Raw genomic sequence first — 20,332 nt, forward strand, 5'->3', positions numbered from 1 at the left:
GTCTAATCTATTTAAAAATGTAAAAACTTAAATAAATCATATTTTGCCTACGACAAATGTTATTCCTAGGCGGTCACCCATCCAAGTACTAACCAATCCCGACGTTGCTTAACTTCCGAGATCGGACGAGATCGGGTGCATTCAACCTGGTATGGTCGTAGACAGTATTCGTCAACATTTATGGTCTAATCTATTTAAAAATGTAAAAACTTAAATAAATGATATTATGCCTACGACAATTGGTATTCCTAGGCGGTCACCCATCCAAGTACTAACCAATCCCGACGTTGCTTAACTTCCGAGATCGGACGAGATCGGGTGCATTCAACCTGGTATGGTCGTAGACAGTATTGGTCAACATTTTTTGGTCTAAAATCTTTAAAAATGTTAACATTTAAATATATTTTAAAAATCATATTTTGCCTATGACAATTGGTATTGCTAGGCGGTCACCCATCCAAGTACTAACCAATCCCGACGTTGCTTAACTTCCGAGATCGGACAAGATCGGGTGCATTCAACCTGGTATGGTCGTAGACAGTAGTGGTCAACATTTTTTGGTCTAAAATCTTCAAAAATGTTAACATTTAAATATATTTTATAAATCATATTTTGCCTATGACAATTGGAATTCCTATGCGGTCACCCATCCAAGTACTAACCAATCCCGACGTTGCTTAACTTCCGAGATCGGACGAGATCGGGTGCATTCAACCTGGTATGGTCGTAAGCAGTATTTCTCAACATTTTACGTCTAATCTATTTAAAAAAGTAAAAACTTAAATAAATCATATTTTGCCTACGACAATTGGTATTCCTAGGCGGTCACCCATCCAAGTACTAACCAATCCCGACGTTGCTTAACTTCCGAGATCGCACGAGATCGCACGAGATCGGGTGCATTCAACCTGGTATGGTCGTAGACAGTATTGGTCAACATTTATGGTCTAATCTATTTAAAAATGTAAAAATTTAAGTAAATCATATTGTGCCTACGACAATTGGTATTCCTAGGCGGTCACCCATCCAAGTACTAACCAATCCCGACGTTGCTTAACTTCCGAGATCGGACGAGATCGGGTGCATTCAACCTGGTATGGTCGTAGCCAGTATTGGTCAACATTTTTTGGTCTAATCTATTTAAAAATGTAAAAACTTAAATAAATCATATTTTGCCTACGACAATTGGTATTCCTAGGCGGTCACCCATCCAAGTACTCATCAATCCCGACGTTGCTTAACTTCCGAGATCGGACGAGATCGGGTGCATTCAACCTGGTATGGTCGTAGCCAGTATTGGTCAACATTTTTTGGTCTAATCTATTTAAAAATGTAAAAACTTAAATAAATCATATTTTGCCTACGACAATTGGTATTCCTAGGCGGTCACCCATCCAAGTACTAACCAATCCCGACGTTGCTTAACTTCCGAGATCGGACGAGATCGGGTGCATTCAACCTGGTATGGTCGTAGCCAGTATTGGTCAACATTTTTTGGTCTAATCTATTTAAAAATGTAAAAACATAAATAAATCATATTGTGTCTACGACAATTGGTATTCCTAAGCGGTCACCCATCCAAGTACTAACCAATCCCGACGTTGCTTAACGTCCGAGATCGGACGAGATCGGGTGCATTCAACCTGGTATGGTCGTAGAAAGTATTGGTCAACATTTATGGTCTAATCTATTTAAAACTGTAAAAACTTAAATAAATCATATTGTGCCTACGACAATTGGAATTGCTAGGCGGTCACCCATCCAAGTGCTAAACAATCCCGACGTTGCTTAACTTCCGAGATCGGACGAGATCGGGTGCTTTCAACCTGGTATGGTCGTAGACAGTATTGGTCAACATTTTTTGGTCTAAAATCTTTAAAAATGTTAACATTTAAATATATTTTAAAAAATAAAAACTTAAATAAATCATATTTTGCCTACGACAATTGGTATTCCTAGGCGGTCACCCATCCAAGTACTAACCAATCCCGACGTTGCTTAACTTCCGATAACGGACGAGATCGGGTGCATTCAACATGGTATGGTCGTAGGCAGTATTGCTCAACATTTTTTGGTCTAATCTATTTAAAAATGTAAAAACTTAAATAAATCATATATTGCCTACGACAATTGGTATTCCTAGGCGGTCACCCATCCAAGTACTAACCAATCCCGACGTGGCTTAACTTCCGAGATCGGACGAGATGGGGTGCATTCAACCTGGTATGATCGTAGCCAGTATTGGTCAACATTTTTTGGTCTAATCTATTTAAAAATGTAAAAACTTAAATAAATCATATTGTGCCTACGACAATTGGTATTCCTAGGCGGTCACCCATCCAAGTACTAACCAATCCCGACGTTGCTTAACTTCCGAGATCGGACGAGATCGGGTGCATTCAACCTGGTATGGTCGTAGACAGTATTGGTCAACATTTATGGTCTAATCTATTTAAAAATGTAAAAACTTAAATAAATGATATTATGCCTACGACAATTGGTATTCCTAGGCGGTCACCCATCCAAGTACTAACCAATCCCGACGTTGCTTAACTTCCGAGATCGGACGAGATCGGGTGCATTCAACCTGGTATGGTCGTAGACAGTATTTCTCAACATTTTACGTCTAATCTATTTAAAAAAGTAAAAACTTAAATAAATCATATTTTGCCTACGACAATTGGTATTCCTAGGCGGTCACCCATCCAAGTACTATTCAATCCCGACGTTGCTTAACTTCCGAGATCGGACGAGATCGGGTGCATTCAACCTGGTATGGTCGTAGACAGTATTGGTCAACATTTATGGTCTAATCTATTTAAAAATGTAAAAACTTAAATAAATCATATTGTGCCTACGACAATTGGTATTCCTAGGCGGTCACCCATCCAAGTACTAACCACTCCCGACGTTGCTTAACTTCCGAGATCGGACGAGATCGGGTGCATTCAACCTGGTATGGTCGTAGCTAGTATTGGTCAACATTTTTTGGTCTAATCTATTTAAAAATGTAAAAACTTAAATAAATCATATTTAGCCTACGACAATTGGTATTCCTAGGCGGTCACCCATCCAAGTACTAACCTATCCCGACGTTGCTTAACTTCCGAGATCGGACGAGATCGGGTGCATTCAATCTGGTATGTTCGTAGCCAGTATTGGTCAACATTTTTTGGTCTAATCTATTTAAAAATGTAAAAACTTAAATAAATCATATTTTGCCTACGACAATTGGTATTCCTAGGCGGTCACCCATCCAAGTACTAACCAATCCCGACGTTGCTTAACTTCCGAGATCGGACGAGATCGGGTGCATTCAACCTGGTATGGTCGTAGACTGTATTCGTCAACATTTATGGTCTAATCTATTTAAAAATGTAAAAACTTAAATAAATGATATTATGCCTACGACAATTGGTATTCCTAGGCGGTCACCCATCCAAGTACTAACCAATCCCGACGTTGCTTAACTTCCGAGATCGGACGAGATCGGGTGCATTCAACCTGGTATGGTCGTAGACAGTATTGGTCAACATTTTTTGGTCTAAAATCTTTAAAAATGTTAACATTTAAATATATTTTAAAAATCATATTTTGCCTATGACAATTGGTATTGCTAGGCGGTCACCCATCCAAGTACTAACCAATCCCGACGTTGCTTAACTTCCGAGATCGGACAAGATCGGGTGCATTCAACCTGGTATGGTCGTAGACAGTAGTGGTCAACATTTTTTGGTCTAAAATCTTCAAAAATGTTAACATTTAAATATATTTTATCAATCATATTTTGCCTATGACAATTGGAATTCCTATGCGGTCACCCATCCAAGTACTAACCAATCCCGACGTTGCTTAACTTCCGAGATCGGACGAGATCGGGTGCATTCAACCTGGTATGGTCGTAAGCAGTATTTCTCAACATTTTACGTCTAATCTATTTAAAAAAGTAAAAACTTAAATAAATCATATTTTGCCTACGACAATTGGTATTCCTAGGCGGTCACCCATCCAAGTACTAACCAATCCCGACGTTGCTTAACTTCCGAGATCGCACGAGATCGCACGAGATCGGGTGCATTCAACCTGGTATGGTCGTAGACAGTATTGGTCAACATTTATGGTCTAATCTATTTAAAAATGTAAAAATTTAAGTAAATCATATTGTGCCTACGACAATTGGTATTCCTAGGCGGTCACCCATCCAAGTACTAACCAATCCCGACGTTGCTTAACTTCCGAGATCGGACGAGATCGGGTGCATTCAACCTGGTATGGTCGTAGCCAGTATTGGTCAACATTTTTTGGTCTAATCTATTTAAAAATGTAAAAACTTAAATAAATCATATTTTGCCTACGACAATTGGTATTCCTAGGCGGTCACCCATCCAAGTACTCATCAATCCCGACGTTGCTTAACTTCCGAGATCGGACGAGATCGGGTGCATTCAACCTGGTATGGTCGTAGCCAGTATTGGTCAACATTTTTTGGTCTAATCTATTTAAAAATGTAAAAACTTAAATAAATCATATTTTGCCTACGACAATTGGTATTCCTAGGCGGTCACCCATCCAAGTACTAACCAATCCCGACGTTGCTTAACTTCCGAGATCGGACGAGATCGGGTGCATTCAACCTGGTATGGTCGTAGCCAGTATTGGTCAACATTTTTTGGTCTAATCTATTTAAAAATGTAAAAACATAAATAAATCATATTGTGTCTACGACAATTGGTATTCCTAAGCGGTCACCCATCCAAGTACTAACCAATCCCGACGTTGCTTAACGTCCGAGATCGGACGAGATCGGGTGCATTCAACCTGGTATGGTCGTAGAAAGTATTGGTCAACATTTATGGTCTAATCTATTTAAAACTGTAAAAACTTAAATAAATCATATTGTGCCTACGACAATTGGAATTGCTAGGCGGTCACCCATCCAAGTACTAAACAATCCCGACGTTGCTTAACTTCCGAGATCGGACGAGATCGGGTGCTTTCAACCTGGTATGGTCGTAGACAGTATTGGTCAACATTTTTTGGTCTAAAATCTTTAAAAATGTTAACATTTAAATATATTTTAAAAAATAAAAACTTAAATAAATCATATTTTGCCTACGACATTTGGTATTCCTAGGCGGTCACCCATCCAAGTACTAACCAATCCCGACGTTGCTTAACTTCCGAGAACGGACGAGATCGGGTGCATTCAACATGGTATGGTCGTAGGCAGTATTGCTCAACATTTTTTGGTCTAATCTATTTAAAAATGTAAAAACTTAAATAAATCATATATTACCTACGACAATTGGTATTCCTAGGCGGTCACCCATCCAAGTACTAACCAATCCCGACGTGGCTTAACTTCCGAGATCGGACGAGATGGGGTGCATTCAACCTGGTATGATCGTAGCCAGTATTGGTCAACATTTTTTGGTCTAATCTATTTAAAAATGTAAAAACTTAAATAAATCATATTTTGCCTACGACAATTGGTATTCCTAGGCGGTCACCCATCCAAGTACTAACCAATCCCGACGTTGCTTAACTTCCGAGATCGGACGAGATCGGGTGCATTCAACCCGGTATGTTCGTAGCCAGTATTGGTCAACGTTTTTTGGTCTAATCTATTTAAAAATGTAAAAACTTAAATAAATCATATTTTGCCTACGACAATTGGTATTCCTATGCGGTCACCCATCCAAGTACTAACCAATCCCGACGTTGCTTAACTTCCGAGATCGGACGAGATCGGGTGCATTCAACCTGGTATGGTCGTAGACAGTATTGGTCAACATTTATGGTCTAATCTATTTAAAAAAGTAAAAACTTAAATAAATGATATTATGCCTACGACAATTGGTATTCCTAGGCGGTCACCCATCCAAGTACTAACCAATCCCGACGTTGCTTAACTTCCGAGATCGGACGAGATCGGGTGCATTCAACCTGGTATGGTCGTAGACAGTATTTCTCAACATTTTACGTCTAATCTATTTAAAAAAGTAAAAACTTAAATAAATCATATTTTGCCTACGACAATTGGTATTCCTAGGCGGTCACCCATCCAAGTACTAACCAATCCCGACGTTGCTTAACTTCCGAGATCGGACGAGATCGGGTGCATTCAACCTGGTATGGTCGTAGACAGTATTGGTCAACATTTATGGTCTAATCTATTTAAAAATGTAAAAACTTAAATAAATCATATTGTGCCTACGACAATTGGTATTCCTAGGCGGTCACCCATCCAAGTACTAACCACTCCCGACGTTGCTTAACTTCCGAGATCGGACGAGATCGGGTGCATTCAACCTGGTATGGTCGTAGCTAGTATTGGTCAACATTTTTTGGTCTAATCTATTTAAAAATGTAAAAACTTAAATAAATCATATTTAGCCTACGACAATTGGTATTCCTAGGCGGTCACCCATCCAAGTACTAACCTATCCCGACGTTGCTTAACTTCCGAGATCGGACGAGATCGGGTGCATTCAATCTGGTATGTTCGTAGCCAGTATTGGTCAACATTTTTTGGTCTAATCTATTTAAAAATGTAAAAACTTAAATAAATCATATTTTGCCTACGACAATTGGTATTCCTAGGCGGTCACCCATCCAAGTACTAACCAATCCCGACGTTGCTTAACTTCCGAGATCGGACGAGATCGGGTGCATTCAACCTGGTATGGTCGTAGACAGTATTCGTCAACATTTATGGTCTAATCTATTTAAAAATGTAAAAACTTAAATAAATGATATTATGCCTACGACAATTGGTATTCCTAGGCGGTCACCCATCCAAGTACTAACCAATCCCGACGTTGCTTAACTTCCGAGATCGGACGAGATCGGGTGCATACAACCTGGTATGGCCGTAGACAGTATTGGTCAACATTTTTTGGTCTAAAATCTTTAAAAATGTTAACATTTAAATATATTTTAAAAATCATATTTTGCCTATGACAATTGGTATTGCTAGGCGGTAACCCATCCAAGTACTAACCAATCCCGACGTTGCTTAACTTCCGAGATCGGACGAGATCGGGTGCATTCAACCTGGTATGGTCGTAGACAGTATTGGTCAATATTTTTTGGTCTAAAATCTTCAAAAATGTTAACATTTTAATATATTTTAAAAATCATATTTTGCCTATGACAATTGGTATTGCTAGGCGGTCACCCATCCTAGTACTAACCAATCCCGACGTTGCTTAACTTCCGAGATCGGACGAGATCGGGTGCATTCAATCTGGTATGTTCGTAGCCAGTATTGGTCAACATTTTTTGGTCTAATCTATTTAAAAATGTAAAAACTTAAATAAATCATATTTTGCCTACGACAATTGGTATTCCTAGGCGGTCACCCATCCAAGTACTAACCAATCCCGACGTTGCTTAACTTCCGAGATCGGACGAGATCGGGTGCATTCAACCTGGTATGGTCGTAGACAGTATTCGTCAACATTTATGGTCTAATCTATTTAAAAATGTAAAAACTTAAATAAATGATATTATGCCTACGACAATTGGTATTCCTAGGCGGTCACCCATCCAAGTACTAACCAATCCCGACGTTGCTTAACTTCCGAGATCGGACGAGATCGGGTGCATTCAACCTGGTATGGTGGTAAGCAGTATTTCTCAACATTTTACGTCTAATCTATTTAAAAAAGTAAAAACTTAAATAAATCATATTTTGCCTACGACAATTGGTATTCCTAGGCGGTCACCCATCCAAGTACTAACCAATCCCGACGTTGCTTAACTTCCGAGATCGCACGAGATCGGGTGCATTCAACCTGGTATGGTCGTAGACAGTATTGGTCAACATTTATGGTCTAATCTATTTAAAAATGTAAAAACTTAAGTAAATCATATTGTGCCTACGACAATTGGTATTCCTAGGCGGTCACCCATCCAAGTACTAACCAATCCCGACGTTGCTTAACTTCCGAGATCGGACGAGATCGGGTGCATTCAACCTGGTATGGTCGTAGCCAGTATTGGTCAACATTTTTTGGTCTAATATATTTAAAAATGTAAAAACTTAAATAAATCATATTTTGCCTACGACAATTGGTATTCCTAGGTGGTCACCCATCCAAGTAGTAATCAATCCCGACGTTGCTTAACTTCCGAGATCGGACGAGATCGGGTGCATTCAACCTGGTATGGTCGTAGCCAGTATTGGTCAACATTTTTTGGTCTAATCTATTTAAAAATGTAAAAACTTAAATAAATCATATTTTGCCTACGACAATTGGTATTCCTAGGCGGTCACCCATCCAAGTACTAACCAATCCCGACGTTGCTTAACTTCCGAGATCGGACGAGATCGGGTGCATTCAACCTGGTATGGTCGTAGCCAGTATTGGTCAACATTTTTTGGTCTAATCTATTTAAAAATGTAAAAACATAAATAAATCATATTGTGTCTACGACAATTGGTATTCCTAGGCGGTCACCCATCCAAGTACTAACCAATCCCGACGTTGCTTAACGTCCGAGATCGGACGAGATCGGATGCATTCAACCTGGTATGGTCGTAGAAAGTATTGGTCAACATTTATGGTCTAATCTATTTAAAACAGTAAAAACTTAAATAAATCATATTGTGCCTACGACAATTGGTATTGCTAGGCGGTCACCCATCCAAGTACTAAACAATCCCGACGTTGCTTAACTTCCGAGATCGGACGAGATCGGGTGCTTTCAACCTGGTATGGTCGTAGACAGTATTGGTCAACATTTTTTGGTCTAAAATCTTTAAAAATGTTAACATTTAAATATATTTAAAAAAATAAAAACTTAAATAAATCATATTGTGCCTACGACAATTGGTATTGCTAGGCGGTCACCCATCCAAGTACTAACCAATCCCGACGTTGCTTAACTTCCGAGATCGGACAAGATCGGTTGCATTCAACCTGGTATGGTCGTAGACAGTATTGATCAACATTTTTTGGTCTAAAATCTTTAAAAATGTTAACATTAAATATATTTTAAAAATCATATTTTGCCTATGACAATTGGTATTCCTAGGCGGTCACCCATCCAAGTACTAACCAATCCCGACGTTGCTTAACTTCCGAGATCGCACGAGATCGGGTGCATTCAACCTGGTATGGTCGTAGACAGTATTGGTCAACATTTATGGTCTAATCTATTTAAAAATGTAAAAACTTAAGTAAATCATATTGTGCCTACGACAATTGGTATTCCTAGGCGGTCACCCATCCAAGTACTAACCAATCCCGACGTTGCTTAACTTCCGAGATCGGACGAGATCGGGTGCATTCAACCTGGTATGGTCGTAGCCAGTATTGGTCAACATTTTTTGGTCTAATCTATTTAAAAATGTAAAAACTTAAATAAATCATATTTTGCCTACGACAATTGGTATTCCTAGGCGGTCACCCATCCAAGTACTACTAATCAATCCCGACGTTGCTTAACTTCCGAGATCGGACGAGATCGGGTGCATTCAACTGGTATGGTCGTAGCCAATATTGGTCAACATTTTTTGGTCTAATCTATTTAAAAATTTAAAAACTTAAATAAATCATATTTTGCCTACGACAATTGGTATTCCTAGGCGGTCACCCATCCAAGTACTAACCAATCCCGACGTTGCTTAACTTCCGATATCGGACGAGATCGGGTGCATTCAACCTGGTATGGTCGTAGCCAGTATTGGTCAACATTTTTTGGTCTAATCTATTTAAAAACGTAAAAACATCAATAAATCATATTTTGCCTACGACAATTGGTATTGCTAGGCGGTCACCCATCCAAGTACTAAACAATCCCGACGTTGCTTAACTTCCGAGATCGGACGAGATCGGGTGCTTTCAACCTGGTATGGTCGTAGACAGTATTGGTCAACATTTTTTGGTCTAAAATCTTTAAAAATGTTAACATTTAAATATATTTAAAAAAAAAAAAACTTAAATAAATCATATTTTGCCTACAACAATTGGTATTCCTAGGCGGTCACCCATCCAAGTACTAACCAATCCCGACGTTGCTTAACTTCCGAGAACGGACGAGATCGGGTGCATTCAACATGGTATGGTCGTAGGCAGTATTGCTCAACATTTTTTGGTCTAATCTATTTAAAAATGTAAAAACTTAAATAAATCATATATTGCCTACGACAATTGGTATTCCTAGGCGGTCACCCATCCAAGTACTAACCAATACCGACGTTGCTTAACTTCCGAGATCGGACGAGATCGGTTGCATTCAACCTGGTATGGTCGTAGACAGTATTGATCAACATTTTTTGGTCTAAAATCTTTAAAAATGTTAACATTAAATATATTTTAAAAATCATATTTTGCCTATGACAATTGGTATTCCTAGGCGGTCACCCATCCAAGTACCAACCAATCCCGACGTTGCTTAACTTCCGAGATCGGACGAGATCGGGTGCATTCAACCTGGTATGGTCGTAGTCAGTATTGGTCAACATTTAAGGTCTAATTTATTTAAAAATGTAAAAACTTAAATAAATCATATTGTGCCTACGACAATTGGTATTCCTAGGCGGTCACCCATCCAAGTACTAACCAATCCCGACGTTGCTTAACTTCCGAGATCGGACGAGATCGGGTGCATTCAACCTGGTATGGTCGTTGACAGTATTGGTCAACATTTATGGTCTAATCTATTTAAAAATGTAAAAACTTAAATAAATCATATTGTGCCTACGACAATTGGTATTCCTAGGCGGTCACCCATCCAAGTACTAACCAATCCCGACGTGGCTTAACTTCCGAGATCGGACGAGATCGGGTGCATTCAACCTGGTATGGTCGTAGACTGTATTGGTCAACATTTATGGTCTAATCTATTTAAAAATGTAAAAACTTAAATAAATCATATTGTGTCTACGACAATTGGTATTCCTAGGCGGTCACCCATCCAAGTACTAACCAATCCCGACGTTGCTTAACTTCAGAGATCGGACGAGATCGGGTGCATTCAACCTGGTATGGTCGTAGACAGTATTGGTCAACATTTATGGTCTAATCTATTTAAAAATGTAAAAACTTAAATAAATCATATTGTGCCTACGACAATTGGTATTCCTAGGCGGTCACCCATCCAAGTACTAACCAATCCCGACGTGGCTTAACTTCCGAGATCGGGTGCATTCAACCTGGTATGGTCGTAGGCAGTATTGCTTAACATTTTTTGGTCTAATCGATTTAAAAATGTAAAAACTTAAATAAATCATATTTTGCCTACGACAATTGGTATTCCTATGCGGTCACCCATCCAAGTACTAAGCAATCCCGACGTTGCTCAACTTCCGAGATCGGACGAGATCGGGTGCATTCAACCTGGTATGGTCGTAGCCAGTATTGCTCAACATTTTTTGGTCTAATCTATTTAAAAATGTAAAAACTTGAATAAATCATATTTTGCCTATGACAATTGGTATTCCTAGGCGGTCACCCATCCAAGTACTAACCAATCCCGACATTGCTTAACTTCCGAGATCGGACGAGATCGGGTGCCTTCAACCTGGTATGGTCGTAGACAGTATTGGTCAACATTTTTTGGTCTAAAATCTTTAAAAATGTTAACATTTAAATATATTTTATAAATCATATTTTGCCTATGACAATTGGAATTCCTATGCGGTCACCCATCCAAGTACTAACCAATCCCGACGTTGCTTAACATCCGAGATCGGACGAGATCGGGTGCACTCAACCTGGTATGGTCGTAAGCAGTATGTCTCAACATTTTATGTCTAATCTATTTAAAAAAGTAAAAACTTAAATAAATCATATTTTGCCTACGCCAATTGGTATTCCTAGGCGGTCACCCATCCAAGTACTAACCAATCCCGACGTGGCTTAACTTCCGAGATCGGACGAGATGGGGTGCATTCAACCTGGTATGGTCGTAGCCTGTATTGGTCAATATTTTTTGGTCTAATCTATTTAAAAATGTAAAAACTTAAATAAATCATATTTTGCCTACGACAATTGGTACTCCTAGGCGGTCACCCATCCAAGTACTAACCAATCCCGACGTGGCTTAACTTCCGAGATCGGACGAGATGGGGTGCATTCAACCTGGTATGGTCGTAGCCTGTATTGGTCAATATTTTTTGGTCTAATCTATTTAAAAATGTAAAAACTTAAATAAATCATATTGTGCCTACGACAATTGGTATTCCTAGGCGGTCACCCATCCAAGTACTAACCAATCCCGACGTGGCTTAACTTCCGAGATCGGACGAGATGGGGTGCATTCAACCTGGTATGGTCGTAGCCTGTATTGGTCAATATTTTTTGGTCTAATCTATTTAAAAATGTAAAAACTTAAATAAATCATATTTTGCCTACGACAATTGGTACTCCTAGGCGGTCACCCATCCAAGTACTAACCAATCCCGACGTTGCTTAACTTCCGAGATCGGACGAGATCGGGTGCATTCAACCTGGTATGTTCGTAGCCAGTATTGGTCAACATTTTTTGGTCTAATCTATTTAAAAATGTAAAAACTTAAATAAATCATATTTTGCCTACGACAATTGGTATTCCTAGGCGGTCACCCATCCAAGTACTAACCAATCCCGACGTTGCTTAACTTCCGAGATCGGACGAGATCGGGTGCATTCAACCTGGTATGGTCGTAGCCAGTATTGGTCAACATTTTTTGGTCTAATCTATTTAAAAATGTAAAAACTTAAATAAATCATATTTTGCCTACGACAATTGGTATTCCTAGGCGGTCACCCATCCAAGTACTAACCAATCCCGACATTGCTTAACTTCCGAGATCGGACGAGATCGGGTGCATTCAACCTGGTATGGTCGTAGACAGTATTGGTCAACATTTTTTGGTCTAAAATCTTTAAAAATGTTAACATTTAAATATATTTTATAAATCATATTTTGCCTATGACAATTGGAATTCCTATGCGGTCACCCATCCAAGTACTAACCAATCCCGACGTTGCTTAACTTCCGAGATCGGACGAGATCGAGTGCATTCAACCTGGTATGGTCGTAGACAGTATTGGTCAACATTTTTTGGTCTAAAATCTTTAAAAATGTTAACATTTAAATATATTTTAAAAATGATATTTTGCCTTTGACAATTGGTATTGCTAGGCGGTAACCCATCCAAGTACTAACCAATCCCGACGTTGCTTAACTTCCGAGATCGGACGAGATCGGGTGCATTCAACCTGGTATGGTCGTAGACAGTAGTGGTCAACATTTTTTGGTCTAAAATCATCAAAAATGTTAACATTTAAATATATTTTATAAATCCTATTTTGCCTATGACAATTGGAATTCCTATGCGTTCACCCATCCAAGTACTAACCAATCCCGACGTTGCTTAACTTCCGAGATCGGACGAGATCGGGTGCATTCAACCTGGTATGGTCGTAAGCAGTATTTCTCAACATTTTACGTCTAATTTATTTAAAAAAGTAAAAACTTAAATAAATCATATTTTGCCTACGACAATTGGTATTCCTAGGCGGTCACCCATCCAGGTACTAACCAATCCCGACGTTGCTTAACTTCCGAGATCGGGCGAGATCGGGTGCATTCAACCTGGTATGGTCGTAGCCAGTATTGGTCAACATTTTTTGGTCTAATCTATTTAAAAATGTAAAAACTTAATAAATCATATTTAGCCTACGACAACTGGTATTGCTAGGCGGTCACCCATCCAAGTACTAACCAATCCCGACGTTGCTTAACTTCTGAGATCGGACGAGATCGGGTGCATTCAACCTGGTATGGTCGTAGACAGTAGTGGTCAACATTTTTTGGTCTAAAATCTTCAAAAATGCTAACATTTAAATATATTTTATAAATCATATTTTGCCTATGACAATTGGAATTCCTATGCGGTCACCCATCCAAGTACTAACCAATCCCGACGTTGCTTAACTTCCGAGATCGGACGAGATCGGGTGCATTCAACCTGGTATGGTCGTAAGCAGTATTTCTCAACATTTTACGTCTAATCTATTTAAAAAAGTAAAAACTTAAATAAATCATATTTTGCCTACGACAATTGGTATTCCTAGGCGGTCACCCATCCAAGTACTAACCAATCCCGACGTTGCTTAACTTCCGAGATCGCACGAGATCGCACGAGATCGGGTGCATTCAACCTGGTATGGTCGTAGACAGTATTGGTCAACAATAATGGTCTAATCTATTTAAAAATGTAAAAACTTAAGTAAATCATATTGTGCCTACGACAATTGGTATTCCTAGGCGGTCACCCATCCAAGTACTAACCAATCCCGACGTTGCTTAACTTCCGAGATCGGACGAGATCGGGTGCATTCAACCTGGTATGGTCGTAGACAGTATTGGTCAACATTTTTTGGTCTAATCTATTTAAAAATGTAAAAACTTAAATAAATCATATTTTGCCTACGACAATTGGTATTCCTAGGCGGTCACCCATCCAAGTACTAATCAATCCCGACGTTGCTTAACTTCCGAGATCGGACGAGATCGGGTGCATTCAACCTGGTATGGTCGTAGCCAGTATTGGTCAACATTTTTTGGTCTAATCTATTTAAAAATGTAAAAACTTAAGTAAATCATTTTGCGCCTACGACAATTGGTATTCCTAGGCGGTCACCCATCCAAGTACTAACCAATCCCGACGTTGCTTAACTTCCGAGATCGCACGAGATCGGGTGCATTCAACCTGGTATGGTCGTAGACAGTATTCGTCAACATTTATGGTCTAATCTATTTAAAAATGTAAAAACTTAAATAAATGATATTATGCCTACGACAATTGGTATTCCTAGGCGGTCACCCATCCAAGTACTAACCAATCCCGACGTTGCTTAACTTCCGAGATCGGACGAGATCGGGTGCATTCAACCTGGTATGGTCGTAGACAGTATTGGTCAACATTTTTTGGTCTAAAATCTTTAAAAATGTTAACATTTAAATATATTTTAAAAATCATATTTTGCCTATGACAATTGGTATTGCTAGGCGGTCACCCATCCAAGTACTAACCAATCCCGACGTTGCTTAACTTCCGAGATCGGACGAGATCGGGTGCATTCAACCTGGTATGGTCGTAGACAGTAGTGGTCAACATTTTTTGGTCTAAAATCTTCAAAAATGCTAACATTTAAATATATTTTATAAATCATATTTTGCCTATGACAATTGGAATTCCTATGCGGTCACCCATCCAAGTACTAACCAATCCCGACGTTGCTTAACTTCCGAGATCGGACGAGATCGGGTGCATTCAACCTGGTATGGTCGTAAGCAGTATTTCTCAACATTTTACGTCTAATCTATTTAAAAAAGTAAAAACTTAAATAAATCATATTTTGCCTACGACAATTGGTATTCCTAGGCGGTCACCCATCCAAGTACTAACCAATCCCGACGTTGCTTAACTTCCGAGATCGCACGAGATCGCACGAGATCGGGTGCATTCAACCTGGTATGGTCGTGGACAGTATTGGTCAACATTTATGGTCTAATCTATTTAAAAATGTAAAAACTTAAGTAAATCATATTGTGCCTACGACAATTGGTATTCCTAGGCGGTCACCCATCCAAGTACTAACCAATCCCGACGTTGCTTAACTTCCGAGATCGGACGAGATCGGGTGCATTCAACCTGGTATGGTCGTAGCCAGTATTGGTCAACATTTTTTGGTCTAATCTATTTAAAAATGTAAAAACTTAAATAAATCATATTTTGCCTACGACAATTGGTATTCCTAGGCGGTCACCCATCCAAGTACTAATCAATCCCGACGTTGCTTAACTTCCGAGATCAGACGAGATCGGGTGCATTCAACCTGGTATGGTCGTAGCCAGTATTGGTCAACATTTTTTGGTCTAATCTATTTAAAAATGTAAAAACTTAAATAAATCATATTTTGCCTACGACAATTGGTATTCCTAGGCGGTCACCCATCCAAGTACCAACCAATCCCGACGTTGCTCAACTTCCGAGATCGGACGAGATCGGGTGCATTCAACCTGGTATGGTCGTAGCCAGTATTGGTCAACATTTTTTGGTCTAATCTATTTAAAAATGTAAAAACATTAATAAATCATATTGTGTCTACGACAATTGGTATTCCTAGGCGGTCACCCATCCAAGTACTAACCAATACCGACGTTGCTTAACGTCCGAGATCGGACGAGATCGGGTGCATTCAACCTGGTATGGTCGTAAGCAGTATTTCTCAACATTTTACGTCTAATCTATTTAAAAAAGTAAAAACTTAAATAAATCATATTTTGCCTACGACAATTGGTATTCCTAGGCGGTCACCCATCCAAGTACTAACCAATCCCGACGTTGCTTAACTTCCGAGATCGCACGAGATCGGGTGCATTCAACCTGGTATGGTCGTAGACAGTATTGGTCAACATTTATGGTCTAATCTATTTAAAAATGTAAAAACTTAAGTAAATCATATTGCGCCTACGACAATTGGTATTCCTAGGCGGTCACCCATCCAAGTACTAACCAATCCCGACGTTGCTTAACTACCGAGATCGGACGAGATCGGGTGCATTCAACCTGGTATGGTCGTAGCCAGTATTGGTCAACATTTTTTGGTCTAATCTATTTAAAAATGTAAAAACTTAAATAAATCATATTTTGCCTACGACAATTGGTATTCCTAGTCGGTCACCCATCCAAGTACTAATCAATCCCGACGTTGCTTAACTTCCGAGATCGGACGAGATCGGGTGCACTCAACCTGGTATGGTCGTAGCCAGTATTGGTCAACATTTTTTGGTCTAATCTATTTAAAAATGTAAAAACTTAAATAAATCATATTTTGCCTACGACAATTGGTATTCCTAGGCGGTCACCCATCCAAGTACTAACAAATACCGACTTTGCTTAACTTCCGAGATCGGACGAGATCGGGTGCATTCAACCTGGTATGGTCGTAGCCAGTTTTGGTCAACATTTTTTGGTCTAATCTATTTAAAAATGTAAAAACATAAATAAATCATATTGTGTCTACGACAATTGGTATTCCTAGGCGGTCACCCATCCAAGTACTAACCAATCCCGACGTTGCTTAACGTCCGAGATCGGACGAGATCGGGTGCATTCAAACTGGTATGGTCGTAGAAAGTATTGGTCAACATTTATGGTCTAATCTATTTAAAACTGTAAAAACTTAAATAAATCATATTGTGCCTACGACAATTGGTATTGCTAGGCGGTCACCCATCCAAGTACTAAACAATCCCGACGTTGCTTAACTTCCGAGATCGGACGAGATCGGGTGCTTTCAACCTGGTATGGTCGTAGACAGTATTGGTCAACATTTTTTGGTCTAAAATCTTTAAAAATTTTAACATTTAAATATATTTAAAAAAATAAAAACTTAAATAAATCATATTTTGCCTACAACAATTGGTATTCCTAGGCGGTCACCCATCCAAGTACTAACCAATCCGGACGTTGCTTAACTTCCGAGAACGGACGAGATCGGGTGCATTCAACATGGTATGGTCGTAGGCAGTATTGCTCAACATTTTTTGGTCTAATCTATTTAAAAATGTAAAAACTTAAATAAATCATATATTGCCTACGACAATTGGTATTCCTAGGCGGTCACCCATCCAAGTACTAACCAATCCCGACGTTCTTTAACTTCCGAGATCGGACGAGATCGGTTGCATTCAACCTGGTATGGTCGTAGACAGTATTGATCAACATTTTTTGGTCTAAAATCTTTAAAAATGTTTACATTAAATATATTTTAAAAATCATATTTTGCCTATGACAATTGGTATTCCTAGGCGGTCACCCATCCAAGTACCAACCAATCCCGACGTTGCTTAACTTCCGAGATCGGACGAGATCGGGTGCATTCAACCTGGTATGGTCGTAGTCAGTATTGGTCAACATTTATGGTCTAATCTATTTAAAAATGTAAAAACTTAAATAAATCATATTGTGCCTACGACAATTGGTATTCCTAGGCGGTCACCCATCCAAGTACTAACCAATCCCGACGTTGCTTAACTTCCGAGATCGGACGAGATCGGGTGCATTCAACCTGGTATGGTCGTAGACAGTATTGGTCAACATTTATGGTCTAATCTATTTAAAAATGTAAAAACTTAAATAAATCATATTGTGCCTACGACAATTGGTATTCCTAGGCGGTCACCCATCCAAGTACTAACCAATCCCGACGTGGCTTAACTTCCGAGATCGGACGAGATCGGGTGCATTCAACCTGGTATGGTCGTAGACTGTATTGGTCAACATTTATGGTCTAATCTATTTAAAAATGTAAAAATTAAATAAATCATATTGTGTCTACGACAATTGGTATCCCTAGGCGGTCACCCATCCAAGTACTAACCAATCCCGACGTTGCTTAACTTCAGAGATCGGACGAGATCGGGTGCATTCAACCTGGTATGGTCGTAGACAGTATTGGTCAACATTTATGGTCTAATCTATTTAAAAATGTAAAAACTTAAATAAATCATATTGTGCCTACGACAATTGGTATTCCTAGGCGGTCACCCATCCAAGTACTAACCAATCCCGACGTGGCTTAACTTCCGAGATCGGACGAGATCGGGTGCATTCAACCTGGTATGGTCGTAGCCAGTATTGCCCAACATTTTTTGGTCTAATCGATTTAAAAATGTAAAAACTTAAATAAATCATATTTTGCCTACGACAATTGGTATTCCTAGGCGGTCACCCATCCAAGTACTAAGCAATCCCGACGTTGCTTAACTTCCGAGATCGGACGAGATCGGGTGCATTCAACCTGGTATGGTCGTAGCCAGTATTGCTCAACATTTTTTGGTCTAATCTATTTAAAAATGTAAAAACTTGAATAAATCATATTTTGCCTATTACAATTGGTATTCCTAGGCGGTCACCCATCCAAGTACTAACCAATCCCGACGTTGCTTAACTTCCGAGATCGGACGAGATCGGGTGCATTCAACCTGGTATGGTCGTAGACACTATTGGTCAACATTTTTTGGTCTAAAATCTTTAAAAATGTTAACATTTAAATATATTTTAAAAATCATATTTTGCCTATGACAATTGGTATTCCTAGGCGGTCACCCATCCAAGTACTAACCAATCCCAACATTGCTTAACTTCCGAGATAGGACGAGATCGGGTGCATTCAACCTGGTATGGTCGTAGACAGTATTGGTCAACATTTATGGTCTAATCTATTTAAAAATGTAAAAATTTAAATAAATCATATTGTGCCTACGACAATTGGTATTCCTAGGCGGTCACCCATCCAAGTACTAAGCAATCCCGACGTGGCTTAACTTCCGAGATCGGACGAGATGGGTGCATTCAACCTGGTATGGTCGTAGCCAGTATTGCTCAACATTTTTTGGTCTAATCTATTTAAAAATGTAATAACTTGAATAAATCATATTTTGCCTATTACAATTGGTATTCCTAGGCGGTCACCCATCCAAGTACTAACCAATCCCGACGTTGCTTAACTTCCGAGATCGGACGAGATCGGGTGCATTGAACCTGGTATGGTCGTAGACACTATTGGTCAACATTTTTCGGTCTAAAATCTTTAAAAATGTTAACATTTAAATATATTTTAAAAATCATATTTTGCCTATGACAATTGGCATTCCTAGGCGGTCACCCATCCAAGTACTAACCAATCCCGACGTGGCTTAACTTCCGAGATCGGACGAGATCGGGTGCATTCAACCTGGTATGGTCGTAGACTGTATTGGTCAACATTTATGGTCTAATCTATTTAAAAATTTAAAAACTTAAATAAATCATATTTTTCCTATGACAATTGGTATTCCTAGACGGTCACCCATCCAAGTACTAACCAATCCCGACGTTGCTTAACTTCCGAGATAGGACGAGATCGGGTGCATTCAACCTGGTATGGTCTTAGACAGTATTGGTCAACATTTATGGTCTAATCTATTTAAAAATGTAAAAACTTAAATAAATCATATTGTGCCTACGACAATTGGCATTCCTAGGCGGTCACCCATCCAAGTACTAAGCAATCCCGACGTGGCTTAACTTCCGAGATCGGACGAGATCGGGTGCATTCAACCTGGTATGGTCGTAGCCAGTATTGCTCAACATTTTTTGGTCTAATCTATTTAAAAATGTAATAACTTGAATAAATCATATTTTGCCTATTACAATTGGTATTCCTAGGCGGTCACCCATCCAAGTACTAACCAATCCCGACGTTGCTTAACTTCCGAGATCGGACGAGATCGGGTGCATTGAACCTGGTATGGTCGTAGACACTATTGGTCAACATTTTTC

At 39.3% G+C, this 20,332-nt stretch overlaps 55 non-coding genes and 54 pseudogenes across 55 annotated transcripts; all 109 read right to left on the reverse strand.

Annotated features, from left to right (window-relative positions):
- Positions 1-44: 44 nt before the first annotated feature.
- On the reverse strand, positions 45-163 carry LOC146155991 (5S ribosomal RNA). The gene has a single exon (XR_014498032.1). It is a non-coding gene; the product is annotated as a 5S ribosomal RNA (ribosomal RNA).
- Positions 164-227: 64 nt separating this feature from the next.
- Positions 228-346, reverse strand: LOC146155992 (5S ribosomal RNA). Its single transcript, XR_014495303.1, has one exon. It is a non-coding gene; the product is annotated as a 5S ribosomal RNA (ribosomal RNA).
- A 74-nt stretch (positions 347-420) lies between these two features.
- LOC146155993 (5S ribosomal RNA) lies at positions 421-539 on the reverse strand (annotated as a pseudogene).
- A 74-nt stretch (positions 540-613) lies between these two features.
- LOC146155994 (5S ribosomal RNA) lies at positions 614-732 on the reverse strand. Its single transcript, XR_014497910.1, has one exon. It is a non-coding gene; the product is annotated as a 5S ribosomal RNA (ribosomal RNA).
- A 64-nt stretch (positions 733-796) lies between these two features.
- Positions 797-925, reverse strand: LOC146155995 (5S ribosomal RNA; annotated as a pseudogene).
- Positions 926-989: 64 nt separating this feature from the next.
- LOC146155996 (5S ribosomal RNA) lies at positions 990-1,108 on the reverse strand. Its single transcript, XR_014496321.1, has one exon. It is a non-coding gene; the product is annotated as a 5S ribosomal RNA (ribosomal RNA).
- A 65-nt stretch (positions 1,109-1,173) lies between these two features.
- Positions 1,174-1,292, reverse strand: LOC146155997 (5S ribosomal RNA). Its single transcript, XR_014497988.1, has one exon. It is a non-coding gene; the product is annotated as a 5S ribosomal RNA (ribosomal RNA).
- A 65-nt stretch (positions 1,293-1,357) lies between these two features.
- Positions 1,358-1,476, reverse strand: LOC146155998 (5S ribosomal RNA). Its single transcript, XR_014496322.1, has one exon. It is a non-coding gene; the product is annotated as a 5S ribosomal RNA (ribosomal RNA).
- Positions 1,477-1,541: 65 nt separating this feature from the next.
- LOC146155999 (5S ribosomal RNA) lies at positions 1,542-1,660 on the reverse strand. The gene has a single exon (XR_014497223.1). It is a non-coding gene; the product is annotated as a 5S ribosomal RNA (ribosomal RNA).
- A 64-nt stretch (positions 1,661-1,724) lies between these two features.
- LOC146156000 (5S ribosomal RNA) lies at positions 1,725-1,843 on the reverse strand (annotated as a pseudogene).
- A 91-nt stretch (positions 1,844-1,934) lies between these two features.
- LOC146156001 (5S ribosomal RNA) lies at positions 1,935-2,053 on the reverse strand. The gene has a single exon (XR_014497013.1). It is a non-coding gene; the product is annotated as a 5S ribosomal RNA (ribosomal RNA).
- A 65-nt stretch (positions 2,054-2,118) lies between these two features.
- LOC146156002 (5S ribosomal RNA) lies at positions 2,119-2,237 on the reverse strand (annotated as a pseudogene).
- A 65-nt stretch (positions 2,238-2,302) lies between these two features.
- On the reverse strand, positions 2,303-2,421 carry LOC146156003 (5S ribosomal RNA). Its single transcript, XR_014495305.1, has one exon. It is a non-coding gene; the product is annotated as a 5S ribosomal RNA (ribosomal RNA).
- A 64-nt stretch (positions 2,422-2,485) lies between these two features.
- On the reverse strand, positions 2,486-2,604 carry LOC146156004 (5S ribosomal RNA). Its single transcript, XR_014495306.1, has one exon. It is a non-coding gene; the product is annotated as a 5S ribosomal RNA (ribosomal RNA).
- A 64-nt stretch (positions 2,605-2,668) lies between these two features.
- LOC146156005 (5S ribosomal RNA) lies at positions 2,669-2,787 on the reverse strand. Its single transcript, XR_014496131.1, has one exon. It is a non-coding gene; the product is annotated as a 5S ribosomal RNA (ribosomal RNA).
- A 64-nt stretch (positions 2,788-2,851) lies between these two features.
- Positions 2,852-2,970, reverse strand: LOC146156006 (5S ribosomal RNA; annotated as a pseudogene).
- A 65-nt stretch (positions 2,971-3,035) lies between these two features.
- LOC146156007 (5S ribosomal RNA) lies at positions 3,036-3,154 on the reverse strand (annotated as a pseudogene).
- A 65-nt stretch (positions 3,155-3,219) lies between these two features.
- On the reverse strand, positions 3,220-3,338 carry LOC146156008 (5S ribosomal RNA). The gene has a single exon (XR_014495307.1). It is a non-coding gene; the product is annotated as a 5S ribosomal RNA (ribosomal RNA).
- Positions 3,339-3,402: 64 nt separating this feature from the next.
- Positions 3,403-3,521, reverse strand: LOC146156009 (5S ribosomal RNA). Its single transcript, XR_014495308.1, has one exon. It is a non-coding gene; the product is annotated as a 5S ribosomal RNA (ribosomal RNA).
- A 74-nt stretch (positions 3,522-3,595) lies between these two features.
- On the reverse strand, positions 3,596-3,714 carry LOC146156010 (5S ribosomal RNA; annotated as a pseudogene).
- A 74-nt stretch (positions 3,715-3,788) lies between these two features.
- On the reverse strand, positions 3,789-3,907 carry LOC146156011 (5S ribosomal RNA). Its single transcript, XR_014497911.1, has one exon. It is a non-coding gene; the product is annotated as a 5S ribosomal RNA (ribosomal RNA).
- Positions 3,908-3,971: 64 nt separating this feature from the next.
- Positions 3,972-4,100, reverse strand: LOC146156012 (5S ribosomal RNA; annotated as a pseudogene).
- A 64-nt stretch (positions 4,101-4,164) lies between these two features.
- LOC146156013 (5S ribosomal RNA) lies at positions 4,165-4,283 on the reverse strand. The gene has a single exon (XR_014496323.1). It is a non-coding gene; the product is annotated as a 5S ribosomal RNA (ribosomal RNA).
- Positions 4,284-4,348: 65 nt separating this feature from the next.
- Positions 4,349-4,467, reverse strand: LOC146156014 (5S ribosomal RNA). The gene has a single exon (XR_014497989.1). It is a non-coding gene; the product is annotated as a 5S ribosomal RNA (ribosomal RNA).
- Positions 4,468-4,532: 65 nt separating this feature from the next.
- LOC146156015 (5S ribosomal RNA) lies at positions 4,533-4,651 on the reverse strand. The gene has a single exon (XR_014496324.1). It is a non-coding gene; the product is annotated as a 5S ribosomal RNA (ribosomal RNA).
- A 65-nt stretch (positions 4,652-4,716) lies between these two features.
- LOC146156016 (5S ribosomal RNA) lies at positions 4,717-4,835 on the reverse strand. The gene has a single exon (XR_014497224.1). It is a non-coding gene; the product is annotated as a 5S ribosomal RNA (ribosomal RNA).
- Positions 4,836-4,899: 64 nt separating this feature from the next.
- LOC146156017 (5S ribosomal RNA) lies at positions 4,900-5,018 on the reverse strand (annotated as a pseudogene).
- Positions 5,019-5,109: 91 nt separating this feature from the next.
- On the reverse strand, positions 5,110-5,228 carry LOC146156018 (5S ribosomal RNA). The gene has a single exon (XR_014496410.1). It is a non-coding gene; the product is annotated as a 5S ribosomal RNA (ribosomal RNA).
- Positions 5,229-5,293: 65 nt separating this feature from the next.
- LOC146156019 (5S ribosomal RNA) lies at positions 5,294-5,412 on the reverse strand (annotated as a pseudogene).
- A 65-nt stretch (positions 5,413-5,477) lies between these two features.
- On the reverse strand, positions 5,478-5,596 carry LOC146156020 (5S ribosomal RNA). The gene has a single exon (XR_014498196.1). It is a non-coding gene; the product is annotated as a 5S ribosomal RNA (ribosomal RNA).
- A 65-nt stretch (positions 5,597-5,661) lies between these two features.
- LOC146156021 (5S ribosomal RNA) lies at positions 5,662-5,780 on the reverse strand. The gene has a single exon (XR_014495471.1). It is a non-coding gene; the product is annotated as a 5S ribosomal RNA (ribosomal RNA).
- Positions 5,781-5,844: 64 nt separating this feature from the next.
- On the reverse strand, positions 5,845-5,963 carry LOC146156022 (5S ribosomal RNA). Its single transcript, XR_014495309.1, has one exon. It is a non-coding gene; the product is annotated as a 5S ribosomal RNA (ribosomal RNA).
- A 64-nt stretch (positions 5,964-6,027) lies between these two features.
- LOC146156023 (5S ribosomal RNA) lies at positions 6,028-6,146 on the reverse strand. Its single transcript, XR_014495310.1, has one exon. It is a non-coding gene; the product is annotated as a 5S ribosomal RNA (ribosomal RNA).
- A 64-nt stretch (positions 6,147-6,210) lies between these two features.
- Positions 6,211-6,329, reverse strand: LOC146156024 (5S ribosomal RNA; annotated as a pseudogene).
- Positions 6,330-6,394: 65 nt separating this feature from the next.
- Positions 6,395-6,513, reverse strand: LOC146156025 (5S ribosomal RNA; annotated as a pseudogene).
- Positions 6,514-6,578: 65 nt separating this feature from the next.
- Positions 6,579-6,697, reverse strand: LOC146156026 (5S ribosomal RNA). Its single transcript, XR_014495311.1, has one exon. It is a non-coding gene; the product is annotated as a 5S ribosomal RNA (ribosomal RNA).
- Positions 6,698-6,761: 64 nt separating this feature from the next.
- On the reverse strand, positions 6,762-6,880 carry LOC146156027 (5S ribosomal RNA). The gene has a single exon (XR_014496440.1). It is a non-coding gene; the product is annotated as a 5S ribosomal RNA (ribosomal RNA).
- Positions 6,881-6,954: 74 nt separating this feature from the next.
- On the reverse strand, positions 6,955-7,073 carry LOC146156028 (5S ribosomal RNA; annotated as a pseudogene).
- Positions 7,074-7,147: 74 nt separating this feature from the next.
- On the reverse strand, positions 7,148-7,266 carry LOC146156029 (5S ribosomal RNA; annotated as a pseudogene).
- Positions 7,267-7,331: 65 nt separating this feature from the next.
- Positions 7,332-7,450, reverse strand: LOC146156030 (5S ribosomal RNA). The gene has a single exon (XR_014495312.1). It is a non-coding gene; the product is annotated as a 5S ribosomal RNA (ribosomal RNA).
- Positions 7,451-7,514: 64 nt separating this feature from the next.
- Positions 7,515-7,633, reverse strand: LOC146156031 (5S ribosomal RNA). Its single transcript, XR_014498101.1, has one exon. It is a non-coding gene; the product is annotated as a 5S ribosomal RNA (ribosomal RNA).
- Positions 7,634-7,697: 64 nt separating this feature from the next.
- LOC146156032 (5S ribosomal RNA) lies at positions 7,698-7,816 on the reverse strand. Its single transcript, XR_014496172.1, has one exon. It is a non-coding gene; the product is annotated as a 5S ribosomal RNA (ribosomal RNA).
- Positions 7,817-7,880: 64 nt separating this feature from the next.
- Positions 7,881-7,999, reverse strand: LOC146156033 (5S ribosomal RNA). The gene has a single exon (XR_014496325.1). It is a non-coding gene; the product is annotated as a 5S ribosomal RNA (ribosomal RNA).
- Positions 8,000-8,064: 65 nt separating this feature from the next.
- Positions 8,065-8,183, reverse strand: LOC146156034 (5S ribosomal RNA; annotated as a pseudogene).
- A 65-nt stretch (positions 8,184-8,248) lies between these two features.
- Positions 8,249-8,367, reverse strand: LOC146156035 (5S ribosomal RNA). Its single transcript, XR_014496327.1, has one exon. It is a non-coding gene; the product is annotated as a 5S ribosomal RNA (ribosomal RNA).
- Positions 8,368-8,432: 65 nt separating this feature from the next.
- LOC146156036 (5S ribosomal RNA) lies at positions 8,433-8,551 on the reverse strand (annotated as a pseudogene).
- A 64-nt stretch (positions 8,552-8,615) lies between these two features.
- On the reverse strand, positions 8,616-8,734 carry LOC146156037 (5S ribosomal RNA; annotated as a pseudogene).
- Positions 8,735-8,825: 91 nt separating this feature from the next.
- LOC146156038 (5S ribosomal RNA) lies at positions 8,826-8,944 on the reverse strand (annotated as a pseudogene).
- Positions 8,945-9,017: 73 nt separating this feature from the next.
- LOC146156039 (5S ribosomal RNA) lies at positions 9,018-9,136 on the reverse strand. Its single transcript, XR_014498421.1, has one exon. It is a non-coding gene; the product is annotated as a 5S ribosomal RNA (ribosomal RNA).
- Positions 9,137-9,200: 64 nt separating this feature from the next.
- LOC146156040 (5S ribosomal RNA) lies at positions 9,201-9,319 on the reverse strand. Its single transcript, XR_014496328.1, has one exon. It is a non-coding gene; the product is annotated as a 5S ribosomal RNA (ribosomal RNA).
- A 65-nt stretch (positions 9,320-9,384) lies between these two features.
- Positions 9,385-9,505, reverse strand: LOC146156041 (5S ribosomal RNA; annotated as a pseudogene).
- Positions 9,506-9,570: 65 nt separating this feature from the next.
- LOC146156042 (5S ribosomal RNA) lies at positions 9,571-9,689 on the reverse strand. The gene has a single exon (XR_014498455.1). It is a non-coding gene; the product is annotated as a 5S ribosomal RNA (ribosomal RNA).
- Positions 9,690-9,754: 65 nt separating this feature from the next.
- On the reverse strand, positions 9,755-9,873 carry LOC146156043 (5S ribosomal RNA; annotated as a pseudogene).
- A 91-nt stretch (positions 9,874-9,964) lies between these two features.
- LOC146156044 (5S ribosomal RNA) lies at positions 9,965-10,083 on the reverse strand. The gene has a single exon (XR_014495553.1). It is a non-coding gene; the product is annotated as a 5S ribosomal RNA (ribosomal RNA).
- Positions 10,084-10,148: 65 nt separating this feature from the next.
- On the reverse strand, positions 10,149-10,267 carry LOC146156045 (5S ribosomal RNA; annotated as a pseudogene).
- A 73-nt stretch (positions 10,268-10,340) lies between these two features.
- Positions 10,341-10,459, reverse strand: LOC146156046 (5S ribosomal RNA; annotated as a pseudogene).
- Positions 10,460-10,523: 64 nt separating this feature from the next.
- Positions 10,524-10,642, reverse strand: LOC146156047 (5S ribosomal RNA). The gene has a single exon (XR_014496627.1). It is a non-coding gene; the product is annotated as a 5S ribosomal RNA (ribosomal RNA).
- A 64-nt stretch (positions 10,643-10,706) lies between these two features.
- Positions 10,707-10,825, reverse strand: LOC146156048 (5S ribosomal RNA). Its single transcript, XR_014496669.1, has one exon. It is a non-coding gene; the product is annotated as a 5S ribosomal RNA (ribosomal RNA).
- A 64-nt stretch (positions 10,826-10,889) lies between these two features.
- On the reverse strand, positions 10,890-11,008 carry LOC146156049 (5S ribosomal RNA). Its single transcript, XR_014496758.1, has one exon. It is a non-coding gene; the product is annotated as a 5S ribosomal RNA (ribosomal RNA).
- Positions 11,009-11,072: 64 nt separating this feature from the next.
- LOC146156050 (5S ribosomal RNA) lies at positions 11,073-11,181 on the reverse strand (annotated as a pseudogene).
- Positions 11,182-11,246: 65 nt separating this feature from the next.
- On the reverse strand, positions 11,247-11,365 carry LOC146156051 (5S ribosomal RNA; annotated as a pseudogene).
- A 65-nt stretch (positions 11,366-11,430) lies between these two features.
- Positions 11,431-11,549, reverse strand: LOC146156052 (5S ribosomal RNA; annotated as a pseudogene).
- A 74-nt stretch (positions 11,550-11,623) lies between these two features.
- Positions 11,624-11,742, reverse strand: LOC146156053 (5S ribosomal RNA; annotated as a pseudogene).
- A 64-nt stretch (positions 11,743-11,806) lies between these two features.
- On the reverse strand, positions 11,807-11,925 carry LOC146156054 (5S ribosomal RNA; annotated as a pseudogene).
- Positions 11,926-11,990: 65 nt separating this feature from the next.
- Positions 11,991-12,109, reverse strand: LOC146156055 (5S ribosomal RNA; annotated as a pseudogene).
- Positions 12,110-12,174: 65 nt separating this feature from the next.
- Positions 12,175-12,293, reverse strand: LOC146156056 (5S ribosomal RNA; annotated as a pseudogene).
- Positions 12,294-12,358: 65 nt separating this feature from the next.
- On the reverse strand, positions 12,359-12,477 carry LOC146156057 (5S ribosomal RNA; annotated as a pseudogene).
- A 65-nt stretch (positions 12,478-12,542) lies between these two features.
- Positions 12,543-12,661, reverse strand: LOC146156058 (5S ribosomal RNA). The gene has a single exon (XR_014496329.1). It is a non-coding gene; the product is annotated as a 5S ribosomal RNA (ribosomal RNA).
- Positions 12,662-12,726: 65 nt separating this feature from the next.
- Positions 12,727-12,845, reverse strand: LOC146156059 (5S ribosomal RNA). The gene has a single exon (XR_014496005.1). It is a non-coding gene; the product is annotated as a 5S ribosomal RNA (ribosomal RNA).
- Positions 12,846-12,919: 74 nt separating this feature from the next.
- LOC146156060 (5S ribosomal RNA) lies at positions 12,920-13,038 on the reverse strand (annotated as a pseudogene).
- A 74-nt stretch (positions 13,039-13,112) lies between these two features.
- On the reverse strand, positions 13,113-13,231 carry LOC146156061 (5S ribosomal RNA; annotated as a pseudogene).
- Positions 13,232-13,305: 74 nt separating this feature from the next.
- On the reverse strand, positions 13,306-13,424 carry LOC146156062 (5S ribosomal RNA; annotated as a pseudogene).
- Positions 13,425-13,488: 64 nt separating this feature from the next.
- LOC146156063 (5S ribosomal RNA) lies at positions 13,489-13,607 on the reverse strand. Its single transcript, XR_014498334.1, has one exon. It is a non-coding gene; the product is annotated as a 5S ribosomal RNA (ribosomal RNA).
- Positions 13,608-13,671: 64 nt separating this feature from the next.
- Positions 13,672-13,790, reverse strand: LOC146156064 (5S ribosomal RNA; annotated as a pseudogene).
- A 74-nt stretch (positions 13,791-13,864) lies between these two features.
- LOC146156065 (5S ribosomal RNA) lies at positions 13,865-13,983 on the reverse strand. Its single transcript, XR_014497912.1, has one exon. It is a non-coding gene; the product is annotated as a 5S ribosomal RNA (ribosomal RNA).
- A 64-nt stretch (positions 13,984-14,047) lies between these two features.
- On the reverse strand, positions 14,048-14,176 carry LOC146156066 (5S ribosomal RNA; annotated as a pseudogene).
- Positions 14,177-14,240: 64 nt separating this feature from the next.
- Positions 14,241-14,359, reverse strand: LOC146156067 (5S ribosomal RNA). The gene has a single exon (XR_014495313.1). It is a non-coding gene; the product is annotated as a 5S ribosomal RNA (ribosomal RNA).
- Positions 14,360-14,424: 65 nt separating this feature from the next.
- Positions 14,425-14,543, reverse strand: LOC146156068 (5S ribosomal RNA). The gene has a single exon (XR_014496936.1). It is a non-coding gene; the product is annotated as a 5S ribosomal RNA (ribosomal RNA).
- Positions 14,544-14,608: 65 nt separating this feature from the next.
- Positions 14,609-14,727, reverse strand: LOC146156069 (5S ribosomal RNA). The gene has a single exon (XR_014496553.1). It is a non-coding gene; the product is annotated as a 5S ribosomal RNA (ribosomal RNA).
- Positions 14,728-14,791: 64 nt separating this feature from the next.
- Positions 14,792-14,910, reverse strand: LOC146156070 (5S ribosomal RNA). The gene has a single exon (XR_014495314.1). It is a non-coding gene; the product is annotated as a 5S ribosomal RNA (ribosomal RNA).
- Positions 14,911-14,984: 74 nt separating this feature from the next.
- LOC146156071 (5S ribosomal RNA) lies at positions 14,985-15,103 on the reverse strand (annotated as a pseudogene).
- Positions 15,104-15,177: 74 nt separating this feature from the next.
- LOC146156072 (5S ribosomal RNA) lies at positions 15,178-15,296 on the reverse strand. The gene has a single exon (XR_014497913.1). It is a non-coding gene; the product is annotated as a 5S ribosomal RNA (ribosomal RNA).
- Positions 15,297-15,360: 64 nt separating this feature from the next.
- On the reverse strand, positions 15,361-15,489 carry LOC146156073 (5S ribosomal RNA; annotated as a pseudogene).
- Positions 15,490-15,553: 64 nt separating this feature from the next.
- Positions 15,554-15,672, reverse strand: LOC146156074 (5S ribosomal RNA). The gene has a single exon (XR_014496330.1). It is a non-coding gene; the product is annotated as a 5S ribosomal RNA (ribosomal RNA).
- A 65-nt stretch (positions 15,673-15,737) lies between these two features.
- On the reverse strand, positions 15,738-15,856 carry LOC146156075 (5S ribosomal RNA). Its single transcript, XR_014497599.1, has one exon. It is a non-coding gene; the product is annotated as a 5S ribosomal RNA (ribosomal RNA).
- Positions 15,857-15,921: 65 nt separating this feature from the next.
- On the reverse strand, positions 15,922-16,040 carry LOC146156076 (5S ribosomal RNA; annotated as a pseudogene).
- A 65-nt stretch (positions 16,041-16,105) lies between these two features.
- Positions 16,106-16,224, reverse strand: LOC146156077 (5S ribosomal RNA; annotated as a pseudogene).
- Positions 16,225-16,288: 64 nt separating this feature from the next.
- LOC146156078 (5S ribosomal RNA) lies at positions 16,289-16,407 on the reverse strand. Its single transcript, XR_014496173.1, has one exon. It is a non-coding gene; the product is annotated as a 5S ribosomal RNA (ribosomal RNA).
- Positions 16,408-16,471: 64 nt separating this feature from the next.
- LOC146156079 (5S ribosomal RNA) lies at positions 16,472-16,590 on the reverse strand. Its single transcript, XR_014497287.1, has one exon. It is a non-coding gene; the product is annotated as a 5S ribosomal RNA (ribosomal RNA).
- Positions 16,591-16,655: 65 nt separating this feature from the next.
- LOC146156080 (5S ribosomal RNA) lies at positions 16,656-16,774 on the reverse strand (annotated as a pseudogene).
- A 65-nt stretch (positions 16,775-16,839) lies between these two features.
- On the reverse strand, positions 16,840-16,958 carry LOC146156081 (5S ribosomal RNA; annotated as a pseudogene).
- A 65-nt stretch (positions 16,959-17,023) lies between these two features.
- Positions 17,024-17,142, reverse strand: LOC146156082 (5S ribosomal RNA; annotated as a pseudogene).
- Positions 17,143-17,206: 64 nt separating this feature from the next.
- On the reverse strand, positions 17,207-17,325 carry LOC146156083 (5S ribosomal RNA; annotated as a pseudogene).
- Positions 17,326-17,416: 91 nt separating this feature from the next.
- LOC146156084 (5S ribosomal RNA) lies at positions 17,417-17,535 on the reverse strand. The gene has a single exon (XR_014498197.1). It is a non-coding gene; the product is annotated as a 5S ribosomal RNA (ribosomal RNA).
- A 65-nt stretch (positions 17,536-17,600) lies between these two features.
- On the reverse strand, positions 17,601-17,719 carry LOC146156085 (5S ribosomal RNA; annotated as a pseudogene).
- Positions 17,720-17,792: 73 nt separating this feature from the next.
- Positions 17,793-17,911, reverse strand: LOC146156086 (5S ribosomal RNA; annotated as a pseudogene).
- Positions 17,912-17,975: 64 nt separating this feature from the next.
- On the reverse strand, positions 17,976-18,094 carry LOC146156087 (5S ribosomal RNA). The gene has a single exon (XR_014495316.1). It is a non-coding gene; the product is annotated as a 5S ribosomal RNA (ribosomal RNA).
- Positions 18,095-18,158: 64 nt separating this feature from the next.
- LOC146156088 (5S ribosomal RNA) lies at positions 18,159-18,277 on the reverse strand. Its single transcript, XR_014496671.1, has one exon. It is a non-coding gene; the product is annotated as a 5S ribosomal RNA (ribosomal RNA).
- A 63-nt stretch (positions 18,278-18,340) lies between these two features.
- LOC146156089 (5S ribosomal RNA) lies at positions 18,341-18,459 on the reverse strand (annotated as a pseudogene).
- A 64-nt stretch (positions 18,460-18,523) lies between these two features.
- On the reverse strand, positions 18,524-18,642 carry LOC146156090 (5S ribosomal RNA). Its single transcript, XR_014498011.1, has one exon. It is a non-coding gene; the product is annotated as a 5S ribosomal RNA (ribosomal RNA).
- Positions 18,643-18,707: 65 nt separating this feature from the next.
- Positions 18,708-18,826, reverse strand: LOC146156091 (5S ribosomal RNA). The gene has a single exon (XR_014498068.1). It is a non-coding gene; the product is annotated as a 5S ribosomal RNA (ribosomal RNA).
- A 65-nt stretch (positions 18,827-18,891) lies between these two features.
- LOC146156092 (5S ribosomal RNA) lies at positions 18,892-19,010 on the reverse strand (annotated as a pseudogene).
- A 74-nt stretch (positions 19,011-19,084) lies between these two features.
- On the reverse strand, positions 19,085-19,203 carry LOC146156093 (5S ribosomal RNA; annotated as a pseudogene).
- Positions 19,204-19,267: 64 nt separating this feature from the next.
- On the reverse strand, positions 19,268-19,385 carry LOC146156094 (5S ribosomal RNA; annotated as a pseudogene).
- Positions 19,386-19,450: 65 nt separating this feature from the next.
- On the reverse strand, positions 19,451-19,569 carry LOC146156095 (5S ribosomal RNA; annotated as a pseudogene).
- Positions 19,570-19,643: 74 nt separating this feature from the next.
- Positions 19,644-19,762, reverse strand: LOC146156096 (5S ribosomal RNA; annotated as a pseudogene).
- A 64-nt stretch (positions 19,763-19,826) lies between these two features.
- LOC146156097 (5S ribosomal RNA) lies at positions 19,827-19,945 on the reverse strand (annotated as a pseudogene).
- Positions 19,946-20,009: 64 nt separating this feature from the next.
- Positions 20,010-20,128, reverse strand: LOC146156098 (5S ribosomal RNA; annotated as a pseudogene).
- Positions 20,129-20,193: 65 nt separating this feature from the next.
- Positions 20,194-20,312, reverse strand: LOC146156099 (5S ribosomal RNA; annotated as a pseudogene).
- Positions 20,313-20,332: the final 20 nt, after the last annotated feature.

Source organism: Ascidiella aspersa, chromosome 4, assembly GCF_963924565.1.
Source record: "Ascidiella aspersa chromosome 4, kaAscAspe10.2, whole genome shotgun sequence".
NCBI lineage: Eukaryota > Metazoa > Chordata > Ascidiacea > Phlebobranchia > Ascidiidae > Ascidiella > Ascidiella aspersa.